At 39.4% G+C, this 15,188-nt stretch overlaps 1 pseudogene; it reads left to right on the top strand.

Moving 5' to 3' along the window:
- Positions 1-1,435: 1,435 nt before the first annotated feature.
- On the top strand, positions 1,436-13,384 carry LOC104783593 (UPF0496 protein At3g57100 pseudogene; annotated as a pseudogene).
- Positions 13,385-15,188: the final 1,804 nt, after the last annotated feature.

The following is a 15,188-nucleotide window of genomic DNA, read 5'->3' as shown; positions in this document are numbered from 1 at the left end:
CTGCTGATTCGGACCTGAGCTTAAATGTTTTTTGTGATGCTGACTGGGGCGAACTGTAAGGATACTCGATGCTCTATTACTGGCTAATGTGTATATCTTGGTAACTCTCTTATCTCATGGAGGTCCAAGAAGCAAGGTGTCACTAGTAGAAGCAGTACAGAATCCGAATATCGCAGTATGGCTCAAGCGACTTGTGAAACTATTTGGTTATAGTAGTTGTTCAAGGATCTCCATCTTCCTGTTACAGGTCCTGTCAAACTGTATTGTGACAACAAGTCGGCTCTGCATATTGCTATGAATCCTGTTTTCCACGAGAGGACAAAGCATATAGAAATTGACTGTCACACAGTCCGAGATCAGATCAAAGTTGGTGCACTCAAGGTTTTCCATGTTCCTTCGGAGAATCAACATGCTGACATTCTTACCAAACCCCTTCATCCAAGTCCTTTCTATGGATTGCTTTCTAAGATGTCATTATCAAGCTTGTATCTTCAAAACCAGACATCTTTGAAGCTACAGACTTGAGAGGGACATATTAGGATACATGAGGATTGGTTATTGACTAGTTCACAACCGGTTAACCCTGGTACAATTAGTTTGGTTAATATGTGTTAGTATATAAGGAGATGTAGATTAACAGATAAGACTAAGCTTTGTAACATTCACATTATTTTCTGGTTAAGAGAGTTTGTTAGAACCGTTGATGGTTCTCTTCTTCTTTTTCTCCGATATGATTTCCTGTGAATCGGATTGTTAATAACATTGGAAATGGACACATCGACATTTTTTTGAGAAGAGAAAATATATATAGATGTTGAGACTTGGTTTTGTCTCTTTCCCGGTCAGTTTCCAGCGATGGAACCATTTTCCGATTTGACATCGGATTAGAATAGTAAACAAGTAAGTCAAAGTAGGTTTACGGTTGACTCGATTTAATTTAATTAGATTATAAAAATAATTTTGATTAACGGTTTGGTTTAGTTGAATTTGATTTGCATTAACTTTATACCAGATTTGGTTCATTTTCATTTAAAATTAATTATTCGGTTTTGGTACTCTTTAGTATAAGTTGATTTATTTTATTTTTTAATATTTACAATTACTTAGGAATTGACCGTTACATCAACTTAATATTTCCATTTCTTTCTTGGTTTACACAACTGTCGAAACTTAAAAAAAAAAGGAAAATCTTTACTGCTTGGCAAGAAAAGAAAGGAAATATGTCTTCGAAAAAATGGAAAATGCTTAGAATTAGAAGCGTGAAAAAAATGGAAAATTCTTTCGTATATAATGTATAACACACGATCGATGACCAATATTTCTATATTCATTCTTTTTTGTTCATTTAAAAAGTGTGAAACTCTCTTACTTTGCTCTAAATTCTTTGTGAACTCCGTTCTCTTAGACTTTGTTTCTTTTTTGCTTTACGTAAAGAATGAAGATTAGACTTTGCAAATCATTCTTGTCACGTATTCTCAGGCGTCGTCAACCTATATCCACTGTTTATCCCACTCCCACCATGTCTTTTCTATCGCTACCACCTACTACTACTTCCACCATTGGCAAAACTACAAGTAGGGGAATGTTTCGATCTCGATCAGAAGATAACATGAAGAAACTTGGGGACTGTATGGACAACATGGACGAGGACGTGTCCAAATTATTCATAGAATTTCAACAGACCGATCTTCGTGAAGATCTGGAGTTGTTCCATCTTCTCAACAAATACTTCATCACTAGCAAATCTGTTTCTTATCTCTGCGAATCTCTCAAGAGATACTTAGAGAGAGCAGAGAAGAAGGATTATATGTTAAACCGAACCATCAAACCCAAACCGGACATCTTCTCCAAGTTTCATATCTCTTGCTCATCACGTATCGTATCTCTTGTGAATATTTTGTATATCTTTAGTCGATCTTCTTTCTTGTAAGGAACAGCCTATATATTGTAAACTTCAGAATGTCAATAGACAACACAAATTCTCCACAGACTTTCAATTTTGTTCATGGTATCAGAGCCAAACAAAAATGTCTGAAGAATCGAAGAAAGGCGTGATGACAACAACAAGTGAAGAGACGACGGAGAAATCAAAGTTGTACCAGCTTTCGGTGAACGAGAATCCCGGTGGTGTGATTGCTCAAGTTCAATTCGATGGTGACAATTATGATAAATGGGCGCAAGCCGTGAGAACGGCACTGCGTGTGAAGAAAAAATATGGTTTTGTCGATGGAAATATCACAAAACCAGATGAGAATGATGCAGACTATGAAGATTGGGTTTCTACAAACTCCATGGTGGCGTTGTGGATTCTCAATACAGTTGATGCAAAATTAAGGAGAACTTTGGCAAACAAAGAAGATCCCCAGGAGCTTTGGAAAGAAATCAAGGACCGATTCTCAGAAGGAAACGGACCTAGAATTCAAGAAATCGAGGCTGAATTGGCGTGTCTCAGACAAGGAGGTGCGAGTGTGATTGACTAGTTCGGGAGATTGACGAAGTTGTGGGATGATCTGACAAATTATGAGAGACCTGTGGTGTGCAAGTGTAGTAAATGCACATGTAATCTCACGGTGGAACTGGAAAAGATAAAAAGACGAAGAAAAAATTAATCGGTTTCTTTTGGGACTAGATGAAGAGGTGTACGGAGCTGTTCGAGTTTCAATCATCAGCACAGATCCTTTGCCTTCGATAAATCAAGTGTACTCGAAGGTAAAATCGGTGGAAAGAATTAATACAGTGATGAGAGGAAGAGAGCATCAAAACAACAAAGCTGCTTTTAATGTACGAACCGGAGGTGTTGAAAGAGATAACTTCAACATGAGAATTGGAGGTCTTGCAAGGGAAGACAAAAACAAGCTTTGTACGGTGTGCAAGAAGACTGGCTATGGAGCAGACACTTGTTTTCAGGTCATAGGTTACCCCGAGTGGTGGGGAGAACGAACTCGCCAAACCGGAAGAGGTGGTGGCAGAGGGATTGGCAGAGGCCGTGGTGTTGCTAGAGCACATGCAGTTCAAGTTACTGCAGGAGGAGAAAGCAGTACAGAGGCTGAAAAGAGTGGCTACAAAGGACTTACCAATGAGCAGTGACACAGCATGATGCAGTTGCTGGAGAAACAAAAGCAGAGCACCATGGGACCTCGTTTAACTGGTAAGGTTGATTATTTGGAGTGGGTACTTGATACAGGTGCTAGTAATCATATGACTGGTTACAAAAATAATTTGAGTGATCTGAAATATATGATGCCATGCTCAGTTGGTTTACCAAATGGTAATAACACCCTTTCAAGAGAGAAAGGAAGTGTGATTTTTGATGCTGATTTCACTCTTAAGAATGTGTTGTTTGTACCAGACTTGAGGTGCAACTTGATATCAATATCTCATCTAATTGCAGACTTGGATTTTTTGATGCAAATAGCTAACAAAGGATGTGTGATTCAGGACCGTATAACGAGGAACCTGATTGGAGCGGGTGAGCTGCGAGAAGGACTTTACTTCTTCCGTAGGATGACGAGTTTTATGGCTTTTAAGATGAATAAAGATGGAGCTGAAGATGTATGGCATCGAAGGCTAGGACATCCATCAAATACTGTTTTTGATTTGCTTCCTTTTGTTCGTAGTAGAGTTAATGATTTTTCGACTTGTGAAGTCTGTCTACAATCAAAACAATGTCACAAAGTCTTTTCCTTGAGTGATAATAAAAGTTCTGAAATTTTTGAGCTGATTCATGTTGATCTATGGGGGCCTTATTGAAAACCAAGTCTGTGCAATTCATATTATTTATTGACCGCCGTGGATGATTTTTCAAGAGGGTTGTGGGTATTTCTACTTCACGATAAGGCTCAAGTTGGGAAAACTATGAAGAATATTATGGCAATGGTTTTACGACAATTTCAGAAGAAGATTAAGATTGTTTGAAGTGATAACGGGACTGAATTCACCTGTCTCAAGTCTGAATTTCATGCAAAAGGAATTGTTCATCAAACCTCATGTGTCGGAACTCCACAACAGAATGGACGAGTTGAGAGGAAGCATCGTCACATTCTTAACGTGGCGAGATCTCTTATGTTTCAATCAGGCTTACCAATTCAGTTTTGGGGAGAGTCGATTTTAACAGCAGCACATTTGATTAATCGAACTCCTTCAACTGTTTTGAAAGGAAAAACACCATATGAGATGTTATATGGGAAGTCTCCGACTTATGATCATCTGCGGATATTCAGATGTTTATCGTTTGCTCACAATAAAAAACGCAATGGTGATAAATTTAATTCTCGCAGTCGTAGGTGTGCTTTCGTTGGATACCCTTTTGGTAAAAAAGGCTGGAATTTATTTGACTTAGACACACAAGAGTTCTTTTTGTCAAGGGATGTGATCTTCGTTGAAGATATTTTTCCTTTGAATAACTCTGTGGATCCACAGATGACGGTGTCGGAACGAGTTACAGATCTCACAATGTTTGATGATGATGAACCGGAGTTGATTGTTGAAGAATAAAGAAGTGAAAACAGAGAAGACATTACAGAAACAGAGCATGATCAGAGAGTGAACAACGATATTGTTGATCAGAATGTGGCAAGAGGTTCTGACCAAAGAATTACCGACGAGAGTGCAGATATTAGTGTTAATGAACCTGTAGTTGCAACAGCTCAACGTAATGCTGAAAGAGAAGATTCGAATAGTGCAGATGGATCAAAAGAGTCAAATAATGAAGACGAACCAGAAGAGAAACATTTCGGACCAGGATTACGACAAACAAAACTTCCTGAGAAGCTTAAAGACTATGTTCTTCACACAATTCACGATAATGGAGATGAAGAATATCTTTGTACGTATCTCTTATCTGAATTTCTCACTTGTGACAGATTTTCTCAAGCTCACAAGGCGTTTCTCACATCCATTAGTAATGAGGTCGAACCTAAAACGTTTAGAGAAGCTGTTGCGGATAAGAGATGGAGAAACGCTATGCAGTTGGAAGTTGGAGCTCTAGAAGAAAATAAAACATGGGACTTGGAAGAACTCCCTGCGAGTAAGAAAGCAGTTGGTTCACAATGGGTATTTCGTATAAAATTCAAAGCAGATGGGACCATTGAGCGATTCAAAGCTCGGCTAGTAGCTCTTGGAAACAAGCAAGTTTCAGGTGTAGATTATTTTGAAACATTTGCCCCGTTGTTAAGATGACCACTGTTCGTACTTTTCTTGGTGTTGCTTCTGCAAAAGACTGGGCATTGCACCAAATGGATGTGCATAACGCATTTTTGCATGGAGACTTGGAAGAAGAAGTTTACATGAAACCTCCACCTGGTTTTAAAACAGAAAATCCAAACCTTGTTTGTCGTTTGAGAAAGTCGTTGTATGGGTTAAAGCAATCTCCGAGATGTTGGTTTGCCAAGTTGAGAGGAGCGTTGCTTGAATATGGATTCAGGCAATCATATTCTGATTACTCGTTATTCTCTATCACAAAAGGAGGTATTGAGCTGTATGTGTTGGTATATGTCGATGATTTAATAATTGGGGGGAACAATTCAGCTGCGATCACGTCATTTAAAGAGTACTTGGGAACTTGCTTTCATATGAAGGACTTGGGCTGTCTAAAATATTTTTTGGGGATTGAAGTTGCTAGAAGAAAAGAAGGTATTTACTTGTGTCAAATAAAATATGCTCTTGATATTATAAGTGAAATGGGGTTTTTGGGAGCAAAACCAGAAATTACTCCCATAGAATAGGGACATGGGTTAGAATTGTCTACAAGTTTGATGTTTGAAGAACCAGAAAAGTATAGAAGACTTGTTGGGAAATTGATCTATCTTGGAGCTACACGGCCTGATCTTGCGTATGCTGTCCGTATCTTATCGAAATTCATGCAAGAACCACGTAGAGATCATTGGGCGGCAGCTCAAAGGGTTGTTAGATATCTTAAGGGGACTCCAGGACAAGGTATTTTTCTTCAATCTGATTGTGATCTCCAATTACATGGATGGTGTGACTCTGATCATGGAGGATGCCCGTTGACAAGAAAATCACTTAGTGGTTGGTTCGTCACTCTTGGTTCCTCACCAATTTCATGGAAAGCCAAGAAACAAGATGTGGTTTCTCGGTCATCAGCTGAAGCAGAATATCGTTGTATATCTTTGACGGTGGACGAGCTGAAGTGGTTGAAAGCTTTACTCAAGGACTTAGGCGTAACACAAGATTCACCAATGAGTCTTGCGTGTGACAATCAATCAGCATTGTACATTGCGGCAAACCCAGTTTTTTTATGAAAGAATGAAGAACATTGAAATTGATTGTCACAATGTGCGCAATGCAGTTCAAGACAAGTTGATATCTACACGGAAGGTGGCCTTAGCTGAGCAGTTAGCCGACATTTTTACAAAGGGACTTGGAAGGCGAGAGTTCGAATATATACGATCCAAGTTAGGCGTTTGTAATCCGTACGCTCTAACTTGAGGGAGGGTGTTAAACCGAACCATCAAACCCAAACCGGACATCTTCTCCAAGTTTCATATCTCTTACTCATCACGTATCGTATCTCATGTAAATATTTTGTATATCTTTAGTCGATTTTCTTTCTTGTAAGGCACAACCTATATATTGTAAACTTCAGAATGTCAATAGACAACACAAATTCTCCACAGACTTTCACTTTTGTTCATTATAACTTGATTGATGAAGCTCTAAGTGATTTTCATGAAGAACAATTGAGTTATGGGGGACTAATGGAAGCAAGTTTCAGAAAAACATTCAGGGATCTGAGAAACTTCAACGACTTTGATGACCACGACTTGGATTATTGTGAGTTTCTCAGCAAATTACAGAGCTGTCACGAAGAGCTGGCGAAGATGATTGTGGAATTAGAGAAGAAGATGAAAGGAATTGATAAAAAGTTGAGACGTGTTAGAGGTCGAAGAGCTATTGTTACTGCCGCTTTATTAGCTCATGTAATCGTTGCTATATTCATTAGCAAGATGGTGGCGGGGATTTATGGATTGGTTCCATTGGAGGCGTTGAGTTCGTTTGTAACTTCGAGGTGGAAGAGATCAACCGAAGCTTTGAAACAACAGAAGACCGCCATGAGCTCGATGGAATGAGGAACAACGATTGCTCTTAAAGAAGTGGAGAAGATTACCAAATTGGTGAGTCGACTTGAAAGTGTTGAGAAATCGATTCGAGTAGCGACCGAGTTTGCTGTTAAGAAACGGTATTCGATGGCTGTCATGAAAGCTAGAGTCATAAACCCTAGTAAACAAGAAGAGATGGTGGCTCAAAAGTATAACTTCATCTCTTCATTCCTTATTACATCACATAGTTTATATATAGTAGAGACTAAGGTTTACAAGATTAAGTTTATCCCTAACACATGTCATCATCTGCAGAGAATTGCAGAGCTTAGAGGAGCGAATATGTTCCTTGTTTGGAGCGTTGTGTGAGCTGTAGAGTGAGCTGTTTTCAGTGGCTTGACTGTACGGCAAGGAGCACATGTCTCTGTTTTGTTACCGTTGCAGAGCATTTCTTGACTCAGAATCTTAATGGGCTGGACTTCATTGATGAGGCCCATCTTCTTACCTTGTTGGACCGAAACAACAAGGGCAGTGTTGTTCTGCTTTACATCCCCCCTTAAACTTTGTGTGGGCGGTGAGACTACACGAAGTTTGAACTTGAGATCGTTAAACACAAGGATTGGCAAGGACTTTGTGAAGATATCCGCCAATTGATGAGCTGAGGGGATGTGATAGACTATCAGTGAACCCTCAGCAACCTGTTCCAGAACATAGTGATAGTGTGTCTTGAAATGCTTGGATTGTTTGTGCAGAGTAGGATTGGCAGAAATATACACAACAGACAAGTTGTCATAGTACATTTGTGGAGTCTGAGACGTAGGCATACCAATGTTCTCTAACAGATCCTTGATCCAGTTGACTTCTGCTGTAGTGTCAGACAAACATCGATACTCTGCTTCTGTTGAGCTTCGTGAGACCGACAGTTGGCGTTTAGCGGACTAAGAAATGATATTTGTGCCAAGAAAGGTGCAGAATCCTCCTGTGGAGCGACTGGTACTTTGACAGCCACCCCAGTCACTGTCACTATAAGAACGTAATGTTGAATCAGTATTTTGACTGAAAGAAAGACCATGATCAATGGTACCTTTAATATATCGAACAATCCTTTTGAGGAGACTGAAGTCTGCGACTGTCGATGAGTGCATCCGTTGGCACACTAAGTTAACTGCAAATTGAATATCTGGTCTGGTCTGAGTGAGATATTGCAATTTACCAGCCAAGCTTCTGAAGAAGGTTGGATTATCGAACATGTCCTCATGTCCTTTGAAATTTTAAAGCTCTAAGGGTAAAGGTGTTGCTGTTGGAGCACAGTCAGTCATGCCTGCAGCAATGAGGAGATCTTCTGCATATTTGTGTTGATTGAGAAAGAGACCATCAGGATGATAATGACATTGAATGCCAAGAAAATAACTCATTTTACCCAGATCTTTCATACGAAATTCTTCACTAAGATCCTTGAGAAGCTTGTTGATCAACTCTGGATTACTGCCAGTTAAAACCATGTCATCAACATAGAGGAGCAACACAATGATGTCATTATCTCTATCATACACGAAGAGTGAGGGATCCTTCAAGCTACATGTGAAACCAAACTTGAGGAGAAATGTGCTAAACTTGTCGAACCAGGCATGTGGTGCTTGTTTCAAGCCATAGACAACTTTGTTTAGTTTCCACACATGTGATGGATTTTCTTCATCTTCAAACTCAGGAGGTTGTCGCACGTACACTGTTTCTGTTAAGTCACCGTGCAAGAAGGCATTCTTAACATCAAGTTGTTTCAGTGGCCACTTGTGAACTGTTGCAGCATGGAGGATAAGACGAATTGTAGCAGTTCGAACAACAGGACTGTATGTTTCAAGGAAGTCAACTCCCTCCTCTTGATCATAACCTTTGGCAACAAGACGTGCTCTGAGTTTATCCAAGCTTCCATCTGCATTGATTTTGGTTTTAAAAACCCACCTGCAGCCTAGAACATTCATTTCTTCTTTAGGTGGAACCAGATCGAACGTGTTGGTCTCCACAAAGGTTTCTACTTCCTCTCCCATTGCTGCTGTCCACCCGGGATGTTTGAGAGCCGACGCTACAGTCTTAGGTTCTTGAACCGGCGTCTGAGTAATGGTGAGAGCATATTTTGGATTAGTCTTTCTGACACCATCTTTCCCTCTCGTTATCATAGAGTGCTCATAGCGTGTTGGAGCAACAAGTGGAGGAAAATCTGCTTCTGAAAACAGAGGAGCTTCATGAGGAGACTCATCATCAGACTCTGACTCTGTGTTTTCTTGTGTGTCATTTTCTGAGGTAGAAGTTGGACCCTCAACAAGGGCAGTGTTGTTTTGTGCATTCACCAGTACAGAAGTTGCAGTTTGAGTAGACTCTACAACAGTTGAGCTTGGCACTAGAGTCTCAAAAGGAACCGAGGTAGGAGTGTCATACTGCTGCACTGAAGTAGACTGCAGACCATATTGCCAAGCCGACAACAATGGAGTTGAAGCTTCAGGGATAAAAGCTGAATATTCATCAGCAAAGGGATATATATATGTTCATCAAAAAGAACATGTCTACTAATATAGACTCGACCAGTGGGAGGATGGATGCACCGGTACCCTTTGTACTTCTCATTGTAGCCGAGAAACACACATTTTAGTGATTTGGGATCAAATTTGTTATTCCCATAAGCACGGAGAGTGGGATAACATACACTGCCAAAGACTCGGAGTGCAGTATAATCTGGTTTTTGTGCAAACAAAGCTTCATGTGGACTTTTTGAGTCTGAGAGCACTGAGGAGGGCAGTAAATTACTCAGATAATTGGCAGTGAAGAATGCTTCAACCCAGTATTGTTGTGGTACTTTACTCTGAAACATCATACTTAGACCCAACTCTGTTAAGTGTCTATGTTTTCTCTCAGCCAAACCATTTTGTTGAGGAGTGTAGGGACAAGAGATGAGTTGCTTGATTCCACAATTTGCAAGATGAGTGACAAACTGAGAATTAACAAAGATTTAGTAAAACATCTTGATTTTCTGACTTAGTTGGTTCTCAACAAACTTTTGAAACAACACAAAGATTTAGTAAAACTTTGATTTATTCTTCAATGGATAAAACCAACAAAAACGAGAGTAATTGTCAACAAATATGACATAATATCGAAACCCTTGAACAGATGTGATTGGAAAAGGTCCCCACATATCACAATGAATCCTCTCAAGAGGTTTACTAGCTACAAAAGTAGAAGAAGAAAAGGGGAGTTGAGCACTCTTTCCAAGTCTGCAAGATTCACACAGCTTGTTGGTGCGCTTGTTTATTGAGATAACTTCAACATTAGATAGAGTTTGTAAGACTTCTGCACTTGGATGCCCCAACCGTTTGTGCCAAACTTCATCACTAGCAGCCAACTGACGAGTAGAGTAGAAAGCACCAAACGCAGGATTATCCAGAACATAGTGATCCTTATTGCGGTTTCCAGTTGTGAGGAGCTGCTTGGTATGCTTGTCCTTTACACGTACACCATCAAAATGAAATTTAATAGAACAAGGGTAATCATCACAGAGCTTTAAGACGAACAACAGAGACTTAGTAATGTTAGGACACACTAACACATCATTAAGAGGAAGAAATGTACCTGATACAGTCTGGAGAGGAACCAAACCAATGTGAGTAATAGGTAAGAATTCACCATTACCAACCATTACCGAATCATGACCTTGGCATGTTTGAGCTTGTTGCAGGTTGGTTGTGGAGTTGGTGATGTGAGCTGTAGAGCCACTATCCGGTAACCACTCAGTGCCAATGTGTTGTTCTCCATCAGAAATACGCATAGCAGCTAAAGCAACAAGCAGTTCGGGCTCTAGAAGAGACTCATTGTATCGATTGTAACATTTGAATGCAATGTGCCCATACTTCCCACAAATCTGACATGGTTGTTGTGAAGAGGTATTGGACTGATTGTTTTGACCACTACTGATATGACCTCGGACTACGGACGTGAACCACGAACGTACGGACGGAGCAAACCCAGCGGAATGGATCAAAGAACGGTTTGGTCGGGACGTGAATGAACAGGGACGACGGATGGAGTGGCGTACAGGTGGAAACAACTCCAAGGAACGGTAAGGAAGGATAATGAGAGGTTCACAAGGAGGTGCTCAACTCGTTAGACTCTCGGTTAGATGGGGGTAGAAGTGGAGCGAAGTAGCGACACACGAGGGATGACTCTCCTTGTGATACGGCTAAGCTAGAAGGCTGCGAACCCAGTTCGTGAAGCTTCTACGGTTTCGTTTCAATCACTGAAAACGAGAGGAAAGAGATAACTTTGTTCTTTATTAATGATAGTCTACCTTTACATGATAAGGTCTAGGCCCTTTATATAGGGTGGCTTACATAAGGGAGCTCTCAAACCCTAAACACGTGGGTAAAATTAAAACGCAGCGTCCAGAAAATAGTTTTAAAAGACAACGGTCATAAGCAAAATTAAACTAAGGATAGAATGGACACGTGGCCTAAGTGGTCCTTGGCCATGGCCATGCACTAGGGATTATAGCCTCATTAAAACCCCCTTGGTAAACCCATTAGGACAAACCCAAAGTGGGAAAAAGAGTACTACTTTCCCTAATGACTTGGAGGTCTTCACCCTTGTGTGATGGTGAAGACCGTGAGAAGAGCCTCAGTTGGCTGTCCATCGGGTCCGTGATCGAGCGTCTCTTGTTCTTGGACGAAAGCTTCGACAAAGATGAGGCACTTCTTCCTTGCGGTCCTTGCTGCTGTCCGGCTCCTCGTGGTGGCTCCGGGCATCAAATTTGGTGCTTGGATCGATGGCCATCTAGTTCCGGAAGTAGCCGCGTCCTTGGTCCCTTGTGCGCTATGGTCCTCGTCTGTGTCTGTATGCTGGCCGTCGTCCCGGGTTCCATCAACTACCATGCTGTTGGAAGCCACAACCCCTTGTAGAGTAATTTCCTCAGCCTCTGTAGCCACCACCAGATCCTGAACGACCTCCTCTAGTGTTAGAACCACCTCTATCAAAGTAGCCTTTTTCAGTTTGAAAGGCCAAGTTAGGTGAAACAGCGGGAGCAGTGTTGTAAGTCTTCAACTTATCATTAAACGAAATCACTTTGAACACAACATCTTCATAACAGGGACCAGGAACTGAATCCATTGATGAGTGCTCAATAACAGTAGTGATTGATTCATATTCTTTGTCGAGACCAGTTAGCAACCCATGAATTTTCTCTAGATCAGTCATAGGAAAGCCAATAGAATCCAGTTGATCATAAATCTTTTTTAGCTCACTAAGATACTCTTCCATTGTTCTTCCTATCTTAAGACAACCCCGCAAACGATTCTGTAACTCAAACTTCCTAGTAGTAAACACTCGGTTAAACTTTTTAGCCAGAGCATTCCATACCTCATAAGCCGATTGCATACCGTACACTGCTCACAGAGCTGGTTCCGTAAGCGAACCAAAGATCCAGGCCATGACCAGCTGGTCATTACGAACCCACTTCACAAATTCTGGGTTAGGCTCTTCAGAAGGACTTTCAACTCCAGCAGCAGGACGAGTAGTTGTAGGTTGAGTAGCAGCAGGACGTGTTATCGAACCATTGACGTATCCGAGTAACATTTGTGGTGAAAGAAAGGACTCGAATTGAGTCTTCCATAAGAGATAGTTGGACTCTGATAGTTTGAGAGTCACAACTTGAGAAATAGAAAGAGGAGAAGAAGAAAAAGAATTTTCTGAAGCCGTAGATCGTATTACCGGAGCTCTGATACCATGAAAGCTAGAGTCATAAACCCTAGTAAACAAGAAGAGATGGTGGCTCAAAAGTATAACTTCATCTCTTCATTCCTTATTACATCACATAGTCTATATATAGTAGAGACTAAGGTTTACAAGATTAGGTTTATCCCTGACATGTCATCATATGCAGAGAATTGCAGAGCTTAGAGGAGCGAATCTGTTCCTTGTTTGAAGCGTTGTGTGAGCGGTAGAGTGAGCTGTCTTCAGTGGCTAGACTGTACGGCAAGGAGCACATGTCTCTGTTTTGTTACCGTTGCAGAGCATTTCTTGACTCAGAATCTTAATGGGCTGGACTTCATTGACGAGGCCCATCTTCTTACCTTGTTTGACCGAAACAACAAGGGCAGTGTTGTTCTGCTTTACATGTCGCTATGAGAGAGGTGGAGGAGGAACGGAAGAGTTTGAAGTTAACTTTCTTGGAGCTTGACAAAGAGACCGGACAGTGCGACGATTTTGCCCAGTTTGGACGCACGGTGGCTTTGGAGAAGATTACGGAGTTTTTGTCTCGTGGCCAGAAGAGCTTCACCAAATAGTTTATTGTTTTGTTTCTTACTTTTCTTAATTTGTAGTTACTAGTTGTTTAAAAATTTAACAGTGCATCGCAAGTTTTGTGCCACTATCATTCTAGGCGGTAACAGTATACTTACTTTACTTATTTTAAATATGTACGAAAATGTTTATAGAATTATAATTGACAATTTAAATTGTTATATTAAGATCATATTGTCATTTCTTTTTAAACATTTATAATATCTTACTGATTAAATTTATCAACAGTACATTAAATATACAAAAAATTGAAATTTATATGTTCAGTGACTTAAAGACAGAAAAACTTTAGAAATTCGCCCAAAAATATATATATATATATATCTTATAACGATGCTATATATTAGTTCGACGTTGAAACTTAAAAGACAAAAACCTCAAATATTGTAGTTCAGTTTTTTGCTGGAAAAAAAGGGTCCAAAAGTTATATAAGTTTAAATTCAAATGATGGCACTATAACGATGCTATTATAAATGAGTATGCTATTATGGTCAAATAAACCGATTAATAATAGATCATTTCTGGATGGCATATACATAACATAACACATCCTATAATAAGTAAAGATTCCTACTTCTCGGTTTCTAGTTATATTGGCTGATTTCTGTGGTTAACCGTTAAAGTCAAATACAAAGTATACATACGTAAAAACTAAAAAGTTACGTATAGTTCTAGTTAGCATGGTGTCTTCATCCACTATGTCTAGCTCAATGACATCTGTAGTTATAGTTAGTAATTTTTTCGTACATAGAGAACTAAAATCGGGAACAATCTAATATATTGCTTCAATTTTCGAAAAACGATTTCAGCTTGGTTTAGCCAAACCAAATTAGATACCTCGATAATTTTAAGTGGGCATCACACATCACACTTGACACAACTTCCACTTTTACTATTTCTCTGTTTTTTTTTTGTTTGAGTTCCTTTCTTTGGATCTTTGTGCATTGTCTTGACTCTTGAACCGAAAACACACATAACCCATGCCATCATTGTTTTCTTTAAAGATTCCATTTGCTATTGTTATTGGATTTTGATTTTTTTATAGAACTTTTGTTTCAAATATTTTTTTTATTCGAGTTTCGAAGCACATAAGAGGTTACTATCTATTAAAAAAGTTGCATTATAAGATTAGGGTTAATGTATCATAGGTTTAATTAATGTACCCTAGATATATGTCTGTGTAGTCTTCTATTTCAAGAACACATAATAAAGAGTACTCTCCCAAAACCATTATCTATATCTATCAATATCTCAAGTCACATAAACTTTGATCAAAACCGGCCTTCTAAACAAAATACTTACTAAAGCAAAAGAAAAGCAAAATATCACAACAATATTAGATCGATTCTAGATAATATGGTTACAACTTACAACATTTCAATATATGGCTTATCCTTCTTAAAATATTATCCCAAGAAGTACAAACTTGTCACCAAACAATAAAGGAAACACAAACATTGGAAAATTTTGGTGTTTAGTGTGCGTGTGTATATAGTTATTATATAATATACTATAGAAAGTTTAGAATTCCATAAAGATGACCACTCCTGAGAAGATTATTATATAGAATTACTCATTATCACTTCATTTTGTTAGTGGTCAGTGGTCACGGAAAGAGAAATCTGATGAGTGATGACAATATTATTAGATTCATAAACATCATAAATGCTTTTTATAATATAAAAAAATATCAATAAGTACAAGTTTGCTTAACGCGAGAGTCGGCAAAAACAAAACAAAATTTTGGCGTATGCATCAATCAATCTAATTGTATTGTCAATCGTCGGA

This window comes from Camelina sativa, chromosome 4 (assembly GCF_030686135.1).
Source record: "Camelina sativa cultivar CO46 ecotype springtype chromosome 4, ASM3068613v1".
NCBI classification, from domain to species: domain Eukaryota; kingdom Viridiplantae; phylum Streptophyta; class Magnoliopsida; order Brassicales; family Brassicaceae; genus Camelina; species Camelina sativa.
This window is presented reverse-complemented; position numbering and strand designations above follow the sequence as displayed.